Source organism: Macaca thibetana, chromosome 16, assembly GCF_024542745.1.
Source record: "Macaca thibetana thibetana isolate TM-01 chromosome 16, ASM2454274v1, whole genome shotgun sequence".
NCBI classification, from domain to species: Eukaryota; Metazoa; Chordata; class Mammalia; order Primates; family Cercopithecidae; genus Macaca; species Macaca thibetana.
Window position 1 is genome coordinate 31,250,443 of NC_065593.1, and position 15,349 is coordinate 31,265,791.

General features: G+C 47.1%; 4 protein-coding genes across 4 annotated transcripts in view; 2 read left to right on the forward strand and 2 right to left on the reverse strand.

The window, feature by feature from the left end:
* LOC126939306 (TBC1 domain family member 3G-like) overlaps positions 1-15,349 on the reverse strand; it is a 574,604-nt gene that overhangs the window by 415,735 nt on the left and 143,520 nt on the right. The gene's annotated exons all lie outside the window — the stretch shown is intronic.
* The window catches only part of LOC126939305 (TBC1 domain family member 3G-like), a 259,422-nt gene that overhangs the window by 159,083 nt on the left and 84,990 nt on the right, over positions 1-15,349 (forward strand). The window lies entirely within an intron of this gene.
* Positions 1-15,349, forward strand: part of LOC126939304 (TBC1 domain family member 3G-like) — a 292,702-nt gene that overhangs the window by 77,910 nt on the left and 199,443 nt on the right. The gene's annotated exons all lie outside the window — the stretch shown is intronic.
* Positions 1-15,349, reverse strand: part of LOC126939317 (TBC1 domain family member 3B-like) — a 203,332-nt gene that overhangs the window by 44,463 nt on the left and 143,520 nt on the right. The window lies entirely within an intron of this gene.

Here is a 15,349-nt window from a genome sequence, read left to right on the forward strand (position 1 = left end):
CCGATAAGGAGACAGCCGTTCAAGGTTACTGAAAGCGCGGGAGCCAAAAGAATTTCTTTGTTCCGGCCGGGCGCGGTGGCTCAAGCCTGTAATCCCAGCACTTTGGGAGGCCGAGGCGGGTGGATCACAAGGTCAGGAGATCGAGACTATCCTGGCTAACATGGTGAAACCCCGTCTCTACTAAAAATACAAAAAAAAAAAAACTAGCCGGGCGTGGTGGCGGGCGCCTGTAGTTCCAGCTACTTGGGAGGCTGAGGCGGGAGAATGGCGTGAACCTGGGAGGCGGAGCTTGCAGTGAGCCGAGATCACGCCACTGCAGTCCAGCCTGGGAGACACAGCGAGACTCCGTCTCAAAAAAAAAAAAAAAAAAAAAAAGAATTTCTTTGTTCCCCTGCAACTTTCAGGCTATAAAAAGCAAATGCTCGCATTGTTCGGGGCCCTCTTGTATACTGTGGAATGGAGGGACCAAGTTCGAACTTGTAAAGATCTTTGCCGCTTGGCTTTGACACTGGACTCTGGTGGTCTTCTTTGGGAACAAACGGTCTGGGCATAACAGTTGTACCACCTCCAGCAGGCCTTGCTTGGTCAGGGAATAGTATCTAGCTAAAATTCATTGACTTCATTTTGTTTTCATTGAATTTATGATTTGTTGGCTCTCCATTTGTGAGAGTGATACAAGTTTTCCTTTAAACACGAAATTGTAAATATAAACAGGTAGGCCATTCACAGAAATATATAAAATATGTCATAGGAAAGGTGGGACTCTCCTGTGGCAAAAATTATGACAGAGACCAGCAAATGACCTGAGTGACCCAGAGTGACCTGAGCACTGACTTCCAAACGCCCTCCATAGGACGTCCTGCATCCCACAGACCCTTTCCTGGGTCCTCCTGCGCCCTAAAACCCCCTAGACCATCCAGACCTCACGCCACCCACCTCTCCGTTGCCAGAGCAGTCTCCATTCCGGAACGTGCTGGTCACCACCAACAGCAGCTGCTCCTCCTCCAGCAGCTCAGCTTATACTCATCCATGCAGAGAACCTGGATGGCACCCAGGTGGACATAAGCCCTCAGCTCCCAGTAGACACTCTTGACTTCCTACCGTGCCCAGACACCCTGGGCTTCCTCCCACACCTCCCCCCGGCCGGGACTCCTGTGCTCATCTGTCTCTCCCAGTGCCCAGCACAGGTGTGGCACAGAGGAAGTGAATGGACCGATTTGAACACATCATCCTCGATTCTCCTTCCCCACTCAAGCCCTGCAGCTAACCCATCGGCGAGCCCTGGAGGCTCTGCCTCCAAAATACTGCCTATCCCATGTCCAAACGCCTCTCACCACGTCCACGGCTACTTGCAATTGTGTGTGTGTGGAAACATTTCCACAAAATTGGAATGAGCAGGTCACAGCTGCACCTGGAGGGAATGGCCGGGGAAATGTGCCCTCGCCTTGTTATTCTATCCAGGCCCACCCAGCTGAGGATGGGGGACCTGCCACCACCCTCCTGGCAGTTCCGGACTCCTGGGAGCCGGCAGGTGAGGACCCAAGAGTGTTTTCAGCGACTCCCATCAGTCACTCCCACCTTGGCCTAGGCCTCTACGTGGCACAGATCACAGCTCATTCTGACCTGGCATTACACTGGCCTGTGCCCTGTCCTCAGGGTCACATTTGTCCCCCAGAAGCCGTGCAACCCTGGAAAACCCATGAACCTGTCTAACCATCAGGTTCCTCCTCTGTGCATTAACAGTGACATTGATGCCTGCTTTGCAGGGTGCTGGGAGGGTAGAGGGAGGTGTATGCTGGAGAGCTCCCCGAGGGCAAGGCCTGGCTCTGCGCCACTCACTGTCATATCCTGAGAACCTGGGGCTGGCCCAGCACGTGGCCACCATTCCCTAAGAGTTTATTTGATTCGTCAGTGCTGAAGGCAGGGGATAGAGCTTCGACAGGGCCCCTGTGTCCTGTTTTGTTTATCTGCAGCTTACTCATCCTCACCCCTTTCACATGCACCCTGCAGAGCAGGTGTTCACTGAGCTTCCACAAAATTCACCAGAGCAGCTGATGGATACTGAGGCCTAGATTCACTGTCAAAGTGTTTCTCAAAGGGCGTTCTCCTTTACAGTATAAATTTGAAAACGCCTGCCCACGGGTCTACCCTTGTGTATGAGCAATCAGCTCTACCATTCAGCCCAGGTGTGTGTTTGCTGGACCATCTGGAGGAAGCTGAGGAGACATGAGCTGAAGGCAGAGGGTGAGTCCGAGGTGGGATCTTGGGACAGGTACGAGAAGTTGGGCAAAAATGGGACAATTCCAGCCTTAATAACCTTAGATAATAGTTTGCATTATTATTTAGTTAATTGGATTGTACCTATGTTAAATTTCTTAATTTTTTTAAGAGATAAAGTCTCACTCTGTCACCTAGGCTGGAGTGCAGTGGTGCACTCATGGCTCACTGCTTCCTGGAACTCATGGGCTCCAGCAATCCTCATGCCTCAGCCTCCTGACTAGGTGGGACTATAGGCACACGCCACCATGCCTGGTTAATTTCTTTGACTTTTCTCTAGAGACAGGGTCCACCTATGTTTCCCAGGCTGGTCTCAGGCTTCTGGATGCAAGCGAAGTCTAGACCAGCCTGGGCTAAGTCGGCCTGTGCCATCCAAACAGAGTCTCAGGTCCTGAGACAGGGCGTCCAGATGCCCCAGTGCAGGGCCCTCCTGATCGACACCTGCTCCCCTGTACTCATTAGCAACCTCACCCACCCTACTCTCAAGGCACACTTGGCCCTCGTATCTGGGAGCTCTGCTTCCGTGGAGTCAGCCAACAGCAGATGGAAAATATTCAGAAAATAAATTGGGTGGTTATGTCTCTACTGAACATGTGCAGACTTTGTTCTTCATTCCCTAAACAATATAGTTATCACAACCATTTATATAGCATCTGCATTGTACTACATATGATGAATAATCTAGAGATGGTCTAATGTATACGGGAGGATGTACATAGCTTGTATGTAAATGCTAGGCCATGTTATGTCAGAGACTTGAGCATCCATGGATTTTGGCATCCCCGGGACCCTAGAACTAATCCTCCATGGATACCAAGGAATGACTGTATAAACTCACTCAGGAAGGCTGCTCATTGGAGGAAGGGCCCAGTTCAGTACAGACAGGGATATACTCCCTGGACTACTGTCCATTCATCCATTGATACTTTGTCCTCTACTCCCACGCCCATCTATGCTTGTCCCAATGACAGTCCTAGCAAGAGGAGACAAGAAAAAAGACCAGTTCACATTGTCCAGTTTTGAGGTCTTGGAAGAAGTTGCACCGGCATGAGAATAGGGGGTCAGTTTCCTCCAGGATCCAGAAAGCATATCAGGCCCCCTCGGGGTGAGGAAATGAGCATGGGCTCTCCAACGGCCACACAGGCCTGCAGTAGGATGGGGCTGGGGCTGGCCATGTGGATCACTTGGGCCTCATGAGGGGACCAGAAAGACCAGGGGGCAGAAGAGCATGGGGGCAGCTGGTTACCTAAGGAGAAGGCACCTCAGGGAAGGGGTCTATATTGGTTTGTTTTCACACTGCTATAAAGAAAGACCTGAAATTGGGTAATTTATAAAGGAAACAGGCTTAATTGACTCGCAGTTCAGGGAACTTACAATTATGGCGGAAGGCGAATGGGAAGCAGGCACCTTCATCACAAGGCGGCAGGAGGGAGTGAGTGGAGAACGAGGACGTGCCACACTTTAAAACCATCAGCTCTCCTGAGAACTCCCTCACTCTCAGGGGAGCAGCACGGGGGAAACTGTCCCCAGATCCAATCCCCTCCCACCAGGTTCCTCCCTTGACACAGGAGGATTACAATTCTACATCAGTTTTGGGGTGGGGACTCGGAGCCAAACCTATAAGGGTCTCAGTCTATTTTGTGACTCCCCAGGGCTAAGGCTGAGTACAGACCTGCTGGCCCTGCACTGCAGCACGTGAGGGCTCTGCCAGTGCGCCCCCATCTGCTGCTTCCTGGGGATGGTCGCTACTTCTTCCAGAGAAGAGTGGATTTGCCCCCCTGCTGCCCCTGTAGGGCCTTGTGAAACCCCGGCCAAGTCCTCCAAGGGTAAGGGCAGTAAACTGGGCTCCTTGCCCTTCTTGCTGCTTGAGTGACAACCGTGGGGTCATCCCTAGGCCCCGTCACTGCCCCTGTTTCTAAATGGAGAACATTTTGGCAAATCTTCCTGGCAGAGGCGGGGGGCTCATCCCTGTCATCTGTTCTAGCTTGGGAAAGCCAGGTGAAGACATCTGGGCAAGCAGACAGTAGAGGGGCCCCCAGGAAGGGTGGGTGGAGGGCGCTGGCCTTTGGGCTTGCCTGGACCAAGGTGGGAAGGGGGAAGTTTACCAGGAAGTAGAGCTCTCAGGGCTGTGGTTAGGAGGAGGTGGTAATGCCGGTAGGGTGATGGGACTGTGGCTGGTTTGGGGTGGAGGATCAGTGACAGCCAAGGTTTGTCAGCCTGCAGGGGGGTGACTGACATGGACTCGGGGCTGAGGAGCCCAGTGGTTGCCCTTAGTTCTTGGATCCTCGGAGACTTCTGGAGCCTGGATCTGGACAGCCTAGGGGTGGAGGTGGTGAGAGGCAGGGGTAGGGGTGGGAGGGGAGGCCTTGCATGACAAGGTGCAGGGACAGGAAGCCAGCCAGGGACTGGTTTGCAGTGGCTGTTCCCATCCCCATTCCCACCCCAAAACCCACCCCTACCCCCACCCTGGTGCAGGGTGTGTCCTGGGCAGGTGTCCTCTGGCCTCAGCAGATCCCAAGCTAGAAGCGGGCAGCCACATGGGCATGTCACTTGAGCTAGCTTTGTCCTGCACTTTGCTTCCTGGAGTGTGAGGCGCCCACCCAGGAGATCACGGGCACACCCCACACCTCTCATTCTGAGGGTGCTGGGAGGTGGGGAACAAAGGTCCTGCAGCCCTGTGCTTGTGCCCTGAAAATTAGCCTAGGAGTCTCGTGTCCGCCCATCCATGTGGATCCCAAGAAGCGTGAACAGTGGCATGCAGCGAGATGAGGAGGGAGAGAGAAGTGGAAAAGAAGGAGAGAGAAAGAAAGATGGGGAGAAGGGAGTGAGAGAGGAAGAGAGATGGCGAGAGAGACAGAGGAGGCTAGAGGATAAGGAGCGAGAGAGATGGGGAGAGAGACACAAAACACAAAGAGACAGAGAGAAACGTGCATGAGTAGGAGGTCGAGTTACTCTTGATGCCAGTTCCCAGTGAAAACTGTAGGCCACCATCACCTAACCACACATGCAATAAATCTTCTGCCTGCTACTTAGAGCCCTGAGAACCCCTTCTCGTGGAGCATAAAACCTTTGACTGCAGCCCTTCCTCACTGCATTTTTGTTGTGTCTTCCGGTGAACCCTCATGTCTTGTCTATTGCCTTCCTGGACTCAAGGATCCACCAAAAACTGATGCCTCTTTTGGGGAGGATTTGCAGTGCCTTCAACTCACTAGGCTCCCCAGGAAGCTTGCGCACTTGGCTTGGGCCCTAAGCAGCTGGGTACATGCTGGGGCTCTGCTTCTCTGCAAAGCTCATCCCCCTCAATGGGGGACCCAGAGCAAGTGGTTCAAGAGAACTAAGAGAGAACCAGTTTTTAGTGCAAGGCCCCAGCTTCTCAAATCTTGGTTTTTGAATTTAAAATCACATACTTATACTTATGAAAATCAAAGCACAAAGAATGGAAAATGAAAAGTAGAGATCCCCATTTCTTAAAAGTCATGGTTGACAGGGAAATCACGTCTAATAGATTGGGATATATCACATCAAATGTCCTTCTTATGTTTATGTAAATATATAGCTTTTCCAAAGCAAATATTATTATATATACAGTTATATAATAAATATGTGATAATACAGAGATTGCTATAGGGATACACATATGGAATGTATATTCTATATACAAAATAGTTTTACATTAATATAGTATCATAATATATCAATATAATATCATAATACATTAATATCACCTTTCATTTCAGTATGTGTATCTACTTTATTATTTTCAGTAATGTCATGTTTATTATGTGGCTATACCATCATGGTTTAAACTATTCATATTTTAAAGAATTTATTTCTATTGGTTGTTTTTACAAATAGACCTGCAAACAACAGCGATGTGCCAACACTTTGTGTCTTTTTTTTTTTTTGAGACAGAGGCTCACTCTGTCACCCAGGCTGGAGTGCATGATCTCGGCTCACTGCAACCTCTGCCTTCCAGGTTCAAGCAATTCTCTTGCCTCAGCCTCCCAGGTAGCTGGGATTACAGGAGCCTGCCACCATGCCTGGCTAATTTTTGTATTTTAGTAGAGATGAAGTTTCACCATGTTGGCCAGGAGTCAGTTGAACTCCTGACCTCAAGCTATCCACCTGCCTCGCCCTCCCAAAGTGCAGGGATTACAGGAGTGAGCCACCGTATTTGGCCCTCCTTTGTTTCTTTATATAGTGTTTCTTGAAACAGATTCCTAGAAATAAGACAGATTGAAGAGTATGTAAATTTTAAATTTTTCTTTTTTTTTTTTTTTTTTTTTTTTGAGACGGAGTCTCGCTCTGTCGCTAAGGCTGGAGTGCAGTGGCGGGATCTCAGCTCACTGCAAGCTCCGCCTCCCAGGTTCACGCCATTCTCCTGCCTCAGCCTCCTGGGTAGCTGGGACTACAGGGGCCCGCCACCTCGCCCGGCTAGTTTTTTGTATTTTTTTGGAGAGACGGGGTTTCACCGTGTTAGCCAGGATGGTCTTGATCTCCTGACCTCGTGATCCGTCCGTCTCGGCCTCCCAAAGTGCTGAGATTACAGGCTTGAGCCACCGCGCCCGGCCAGATTTTAAATTTTTCTACAGACTGTGTCATTGCTCTTCAAAAATGCTGATTACCAGAATGTCACTTTTTGATACTAAAATATAGATTATTTAAAACACACAAAGTAACTAGGGCTTATCAAAAAGTTAATATATTTTGCATTTCTCACAAGTATGTTGAATTTCTCCCCCTTGCATTTTACAGCAGGAATCCTGAGTCAGCCTTTCTTATACTTAAAAATGTGTATACTGGCCGGGCGTGGTGGCTCACGCCTGTAATCCCAGCACTTTGGGAGGCCGAGGCGGGCGGATCACAAGGTCAGGAGATCGAGACCATGGTGAAACCCCGTCTCTACTAAAAATACAAAAAATTAGCCGGGCGTGGTGGCAGGTGCCTGTAGTCCAAGCTACTCAGGAGGCTGAGGCAGGAGAATGGCGTGAACCTGGGAGGCGGAGCTTGCAGTGAGCCGAGATCTCGCCACTGTACTCCAGCCAGGGGGACAGAGCGAGACTCCGTCTCAAAAAAAAAAAAAAAAATGTATATACTAAAACATAGTCCAGGAGTTAGCAAACATTTTCTATAAAAGACTAGATAGTAAGTATTCTTGTCTTTGTGGGCTATATAATCTCTGTTGCAACAATGTGACTCCACTTTTGTCTTGGAAAGCTGGGATAGATAATGTGTAAAAGGGTGGGAGTGGCTGTGTTTCAACAAAACTTGTTTACAAAACAGGGGTCATGCTAGATTTGTTCTGAGGACCATAGTTTCTTAACTCCAGTCCAGGCAATCTGTCAAATAATTCTGTATTCACAATAGAAGTCTCGTTGTGTGTATTGGCTGACTGTCTTTCCTTTCTCTAATGTTAACCACTGATTTTGTGGAGCATGAATTCTAGGAAATAATACCCAGGTTTGATGTCTATTACCATGTGCATCTTATTTTTAAAAGAGTGGTTAAATTCTCATTGAGGCCGGGTGCAGTGGCTTATGCCTGTAACCCCAGCACTTTGGGAGGTCGAGGCAAGTAGATCTCTCAAGTTCAGGAGTTCAAAACCAGTGTGGCCAACATGGTGAAGCCCCGTCTCTACTAAAAATACAAAAATTAGCTGGGTGTGGTGGCATGCACCTGTAATCGCAGCTACTTGGGAGGCTGAGGCAGGAAGATCACTTGGACCGGGGAGGCGGAGGTTGCAGTGAGCCGAGATGGCACCACGGCACTGCAGCCTGGGTGACAGAGCAAGACTACATCTCAAAACAAGTCAAAACAAAACAAACAAACTGGGAGACCAAGGTGGGCAGATCTCAAAGTCAGAAATTTGAGATCAGCCTGGCCAATATGGTGAAAACCCATCTCTACTAAAAATACAAAAATTAGCCAGGTGTGGTGGTGGGCGACTGTTGTCCCAGCCACTCGGGAGGCTGAGGCAGGAGAATCGCTTTCACCTGGGAGGCGGAGGTTACGGTGAGCCGAGATGGCGCCACCGCACTCCAGCCGGGGTGACACAGCAGGACTATCTCAAAAAGAAAAAGAAAAAAAAAAAGTCTTATTGACAAATTCCGTAGTTTCTTGTCTTTAGTCTGCATGTGTATCACTTGGCGGTTTGGTAAAAATCCAGATTCCCACATCCAAACCCAGTTCTCTTGTGAGCATTTTAAACAACCATCCCAGGAGGTTCTGGGCTGCTCATAGGTTTGCATATTAGTTGCACTATTTATTCGCTGCATGACTACGGACAAGTTGTTTTAACTCTCTGAGCCAACATTTCCTCTTCTATCAAATGGGAGTATTAATAAGACTTAGCCCTTGGAGACATTGTTAGAATTTGAAGGACAATGAATAATTTTTAAGAGATCTTGACTTGTGAGAAAAATAAACTTAAATGCATGAATATTTCAAGCATGAATTTACCTAGTGCATATGCATTATATACTGGGTGCATAATATTTCATAAAATAGTCATTGTTTTATAAAATAGTGTTTCATTATTTGGGGAGAGGCATTATTGTCATTTCCTTTCTGCTGACTTCCCCTCTTCAGAGTTTTCTACTCCTCCCCTCCCATCCCACCGCCTTGCTTTGTCACAAAACAAAGCCAATAGAATCACCAACAGTTTAAGACTGGTTTACTCAAAATGAATTCATTATTTTACATAGATGAACAGTGAAATGATAAATAATGTTCTATAAATATTTGTTGGTTGATAGCTTTGGAACAATGTCCTCTAGAAAAAACTGAATGTAACCCCCACCTTGTATGAGAGCCTCAAAGAATAGCCATATGCCTGAATATGTGTCAGCCACTGTATGACTGGAGGGGCTGAGGAAGGGGTGCAGAGGGTGTTGTGGGATCCCTTCAGACAAGCAGTGAAGAACACATAGAAATACACTACAAAATTTAATAATCTAGGTAAGTTGAAATGCATGTTAAGAAGAGTCCCAGAGTGTGGTTGCTTGGGTAGGGGTAGGTTCAGGAATTGAAGAGACGTCCCTGGGTCCCTGCTTCCTAATCTGGCACAGATGTAACAGTGTCTTGTTGCTTCCAGGTCACTCAGGGATTTGACTCTGAGGTCAGTGATGAACTTGGCACCAGAACTCGGTGGGGTTGGTACAGACCTCCAGCCTCAGCCACTTTCATTCTGGAAGCTGTTAAAAGAGACAGAGTTATAAAAATTGAGGAATCAGCAAGGGAATTCCTGGTCCCATGCTGCCTTCTCCTGTTTGCCTTGGCAAGTGTAGGGCCTGTCCACTTGCTCAGGACTCTTTGTCCAACCTTATGTCCCTAGACCTTTCCTCAGTGGCTCAGGGGGTCTCCTCAGGCAGCCTCCTCCCGCTGACACTTCCTGTCTTCCCTCTGCCGGGGGCAGCTCTTCCCTGGTTCCTTGCAGACCCCAGGTCAGGCCAGAAAACACCTCTGTGGCCCTTCCCTGTGTCCCGCCACCAGATAGGACCTCCAAGGCCTGGGGTCCCCAGAAGGGCCCTCATACCAGCTGGTGCCCTTGCAGGCTGCCCCGCTCCGGGTCCTGCCTCTCTCCAGAGATGGGCAGGAGCACCAGCCCTTACCTGGCACCAGCTGTGAGTCTCATAATTGCCATCTACCATTCTGCTAGGGGTCTTCTGGGGGTCCTAGGAAAAGCAGCAGACCCTTGGGTGCCTGGGCACTTGGGCATTCTGAGGGAAGGAGCACCACGACCCTGGGTCATTTTTCACTGGGGACGAGTGAGCCAACTCCTTCTACCCAGTGATAAAATCAGGAGGAAGTAGATGGAGACAGCACTGTTAGGGGATGATTTGGGGATGAGAAGAACCAGCAGGAAGTTGGGGATTTGGGGATGAGAAGAACCAGCAGGAAGTTGGGGACTTGGGGATGAGAAGAACCAGCAGGAAGTTGGGGATTTGGGGGTGAGAAGAACCAGCAGAAAGTTGGGGAGTTCTTGTTTCCCCACTTTTCCCTTCCATTTCTGTTTGAGCCTTATGTTTGGCCTCCATCTCCCTCTGTAGGAATTGCAGCTAATTAGTCTGCTCTTATTCCAGCTCTACTGCAGGAACATAATGTGGTCTAAGAGAGATTTTTTCCAACCAGAGGCCGTCTCTGCCAATCACCTGTGAGACAGACCTGTGGCGATTTCGTGACTCAACTGGCCACCGGGAAGTGATTGTAGCTGGGTTCTGCCCCTTATTGAAACCTACTCAATGTTCTCCTTCCCTAAGTAGGACAAGACCGTACCCTGCCTTTAAGGTTTATAGAATAGAAAGTGAAAACACTTTGGGGAAGAAAATCTTCCTGAACAGATAGCCCAGGGCATTTTGAAAATCCCTTAGGAAGTTTCCTGTTTCACTTGAGTACCTCTGTCCTTGGACTTTGGTGATGTGGTTTGACCCCAGCCAGAGGTCAACAACAGCAAAGGCAGGAGGAAGACAGACTCGTGAGAGGAGGCCCAGGATAGGAGGACACGGGGGCCCAAGAGTGTGAGCAGAGGATAGGCCTTGGGCGCTCAGTCGCCAGCTGCGGGGTCCGAGCTGTGTCCCCTCCTCTTAAGAGGTGAGCCCTGAGTCATGGGAAGATGGAAACCGGGGCTGATGAGAGAGGATGTTTTGTAAGCACTGTGGTGTCTTGTTGACTCGCACATGCGAGGGGTTCTTGGTAGCCACAGGGCTCAGGGTATTTGCGAGAATAGTTCAAGTGCTCACTTGTCTTAGGGCTGTTGATGGGGAAGTGGTTTCCACAGCGAGAGGAGGTGAGATATATTGGTGTCACCCAGGACCACTTAGCTAGTTCCTCCTCACTAAAGCTCTGTAGTCATAGTTTCCCCTGGCAGAGCGGAAACTTCTGTGTTATCCCACAGCTGTTCTAACGGTGTAGACTTGACTTATGCAGTGATGCCAGGAGTTCTGAGCAGCAGAGCCCAACTTAAACCACACGCAGATGGACAGAGCTGTGTTAGCGAAGCCTGAACTACTGAGTAATGAGAGTACAACCAGGCTTCCAGACCTCTGTTCATTTCAGGCTTCCAGACCTCTGTTCATTCAAGAGAGATATGTGCTAAGCAAAGGACCTAAAGATGCGTTTAATATGGGTACTAATATGCATAAGGAACCTTGAAATAAATGTTCTTAGCCTTTGGCCAAGAGGGTCCATGTCTAGGAATCTATTCTCTATAGAAATAAATTCAAATATGGAAAAAAAGAACAATGCATAAGTGTGTTTGGTCCCCAGCATATTTATAACAACTTAAAATTGGACCCAATTTAAATTGCCTATGATATGGAAATGGCTAAGAAAATTATGGGATCTTCCCTTGATTGGCTATTAGCAGCCTTTACAAACAATGCAATGACATGAGAAATGCTTATGTTGTGGTAAGTTTAAAAAACTCAAGATGCAAATCAGCTTATTTTAATCAGGACCCACCTAGCATTTGGGATGTGGTCAATCCCACATAATGTATTTTTGTGGGTGCAGTTCCCAGGAAAGAGGAGGAATCTGTATCTGTGCAGAGACACAGGGTCTGTTAAAAGTCACAGGCCCTGACTGAAGTGTGGAACTGGCTGAAACGAGAAAGTAGGAGGTGACTTGGTGAGGACCTTGTGAAATGGGAGTTTTAAACCTTACACGCATCAGAATTACCTGGAGCCTTGTTAAAACACAGGTTGCTGGGCCCTGGTCCATTAAGAAAGGAAGTGGGGCTGAGAATGTGCATTGCTACCATGTTTCCAGGAGATACTCACCATGCTGTCCTGTCTGGGCACTACCTTTTGCAATCCCCATTACAAAGTATTGCACGTGCTGGTTGAACTATGGTCTGGCTTATTTTGGTGCCAAAAGCCTGTGCCAAATACCAAGGCTGCAGCATTAAGGAATTTGATAGAAAAGATTCTGAATATAAGCTGGGTGTGGTGGCTCATGCCTGTAATCCCAGCACTTTGGGAGGCCAAGGCAGGCGGATCACGAGATCAGGAGATCGACCATCCTGGCTAACACGGTGAAATCCCGTCTCTACTAAAAATACAAAAAGTTAGCCGGGCGTGGTGGTGGGCGCCTGTAGTCCCAGCTACTTGGGAAGTTGAGGCAGGAGAATGATGTGAACCCGGGAGGTGGAGCTTGCAGTGAGCCAAGGTCATGCCACTGTACTCCAGCCTGGGTGACAGAGCAAGACTTTGTCTCAAAAAAAAGGAAAAGAAAAGATTCTGAATATTGGAATTTAGTAGCTATGTATTACATCAGTGAGGTCCTTTAAGAAAGAGTTTAGGCTACTTTGAAATGGGCTCATCTGAAATTGAAAAAGGAAGAAATTGAACTTGGTTAAAAAGGCCCTTCCAACTTGTTGACTGAGAATCCAGTAATCTGGAGACTTGAAGGGCTGTAAATGCGGAATTTTCTACTGGAAGATAAAGTTAATATGAGCAGAGACAGGAAGATGAGCGACCTAACAAGGCCAAGGGTCAAATATTCATCACCTCCACATGAGCCAAGATGCAAGCAGAGGTCTCTCGCCAGGGGCTGGGAGGTCGAGGTGACAATGGTAGTGAGGTCTGTGCTAGAAAGTCCACATCTCCAGCTGGGTGCAGTGGCTGACGCCTGTATTCCCGGCACTTTGGGAGACAGGCGGATTGCAAGGTCAGGAGTTTGAGACCAGACTGGCCAACATAGTGAAGCCCCGTCTCTACTAAAAATCCCAAAAATTAGCCAGGTATGGTGGCAGGCACCTGTAATCCCAGCTACTTAGGAAGCTGAGGCAGGAGAATCCCTTGAACCTGGGAGGCTGAGATTGCAGTCAGTCAAGATCACACTATTGCACTCCAGCCCCGGTGACAGTGTGAGACTCCTTCTCAAAAAAAAAAAAAAAAAAAAAAAAAGAAAAGAAAAGAAAAAAGAACAAGAAAAAAGAAAGTGCACATTCCCAATCCCAGTTAAAATGCAAATGTGAACTATGCAACTGACAACTTCTCTGCTTCTGGCTACCTGGCCCATGGAATTGATCAGAAGCAAATAGTAGCCTACGGACATTAGAATGAAGTCACATTGCCAAAGAAACCACGAGACTGGTTCCAAACAGCCCTTGATTACACAATACCGAAGGCAACCTCAGGCTAACTCACACAGACAGCAAGTCAGTAGCCTCCAGAAAGCAGATCCTCCACATTGCACATCTCAGATTGTCCATGGAGGGCATTCCCCCAGGGAGGAGAACTAGGGACTGTCAGACTGGCTGAACTGCTTAAAAATGCAATTCCCATTCTCCCGTTCCCTAACAGGGGTCTTTGTTCAATCTATTCTGTTTGTTCATAACACTCGTATTTAGGGAATGTCGGGCATGATTAAACTTTGTTTAGCTTTGGGGTTCTGGACCTTGAGAAACAATTCAGTGCAGGCAAGTGTTGTGCGCACCTATATTCTCCTGAAAGCCAATAAAGAAGGAATGATGACACCTTCACTATGTCTATGGGGACAAAAGCTGCTCCTCTGTGTGTGTGTGTGTGTGTGTGTGTGTGTGTGTGTCTGTGAGAGAGAGAGAGAGAGAGAGAGAAAGAGAGAGGGAGAGAGAAACAGCCTTGTCAAAAGGACGTGTTTGTTGCTGTACCCTCATTATATGAAAGCCTTCATGGCATCAAAACGCTGTAAGCCAGGCTGAGCTCTATCCTCTCTGCATCAACTCAGAATCCTGACCAGAAAGTGGTGGTGATGGATGGAATATCACCCATCAAAGAATAAGGCAAGATGAGACCAGAGAGGTAAGCTAGGCAAGTTAATCAGAAAATAACTCAAAGTTTTGAAAGTGCACAATATAAAAAGGAAAAACCCTCATTCCTAAAAAAAAAAAAAAGAAAAGCCTCATTTCCTCAAAGAAATGATAGTTAGCTATTTGATGTGTATCTTTCCAAATATTTGCCTATGTAAATATATATGCGTATATGGCTTTCAAAGTAAAAACAAAATAATATCCTTTACAGATAGTTCTGTAGCATACATAGAGAATATATATGCATATACTGCATGTAAATAGATATACCTTTTACATGTAATATTATGGACACTTTCCACAGATATAGATGTGTGCTGCTTTTTTTTCACTGACTATAGAATATTCCACTGGACATCTTAATCCTCTACTGGTTAATCCCCTACTGATGACTGCATTTCTTTGCTCTTTACCAACCATGCTGCAAAGAATATCCTCATGTCTACATAGTCTTATCTTTTGGCAGTGTTTCTATAAAGCAGATTCCTAGAAATGGGATCAGGTCAAACGGGATGTAGGTCACATAGTATGTGCATTTTAATATTTGCCAAGTAGTGGTGTTTAATTACGCTTTGAAGAGTTTGAACTGTACAATTCTAAACATGTTTGGACACAAAAATTAGATTATTTTAAACAAAATGAAATAAGCATAGCTCATAAAAATTAACACACATTTGGTTTTCACACAAATATTTTGAATTTCTCTTTCTTCTGCAAAAAGGACCCTAGCTTAGTGTGCACTTCTTGTACATATAATGCAGGCAATCCATCTATTAAGTAACTTACCTTTCACAGTAAACCTATAGACAGCATCCTGCTCCACACAGAAGCTGGTTGTCTTTTTCTTCTCTAACATTAGCTATTTATTTTGTAGAGTGTAGATTCTAGAGAAATAATATATAATATACTGTTGCCATATGCAGATACTTACCACATTAGAAAACAGTGGTGAATTCTATTGACAGTGGCTCTCAGTCATTAACAGGCTATGGAACATCTCATAAGCTTGATAAAAATATCAATTCCCAGGTCTACACCTGAACATGTTGATGTAAGTGGCTTAAGCAATCACTGCTCAAACACTCTATGTCAACTCAGAATCCTGACAGGAAGTGCTTGCAATGGATGAAATACAATCTGTTAAAGAATAGGGTAAGATTTGAGTATAGGGGGATCATGTTTGGGGAAATAAATTTGCCAGTGGTTAATAGCATAGTCTGTAGTTCAATAAAAGTCCAGTTTTGGAAAGGAGTTGACCTTTTACATGCTGTGTAATCTCAGCCA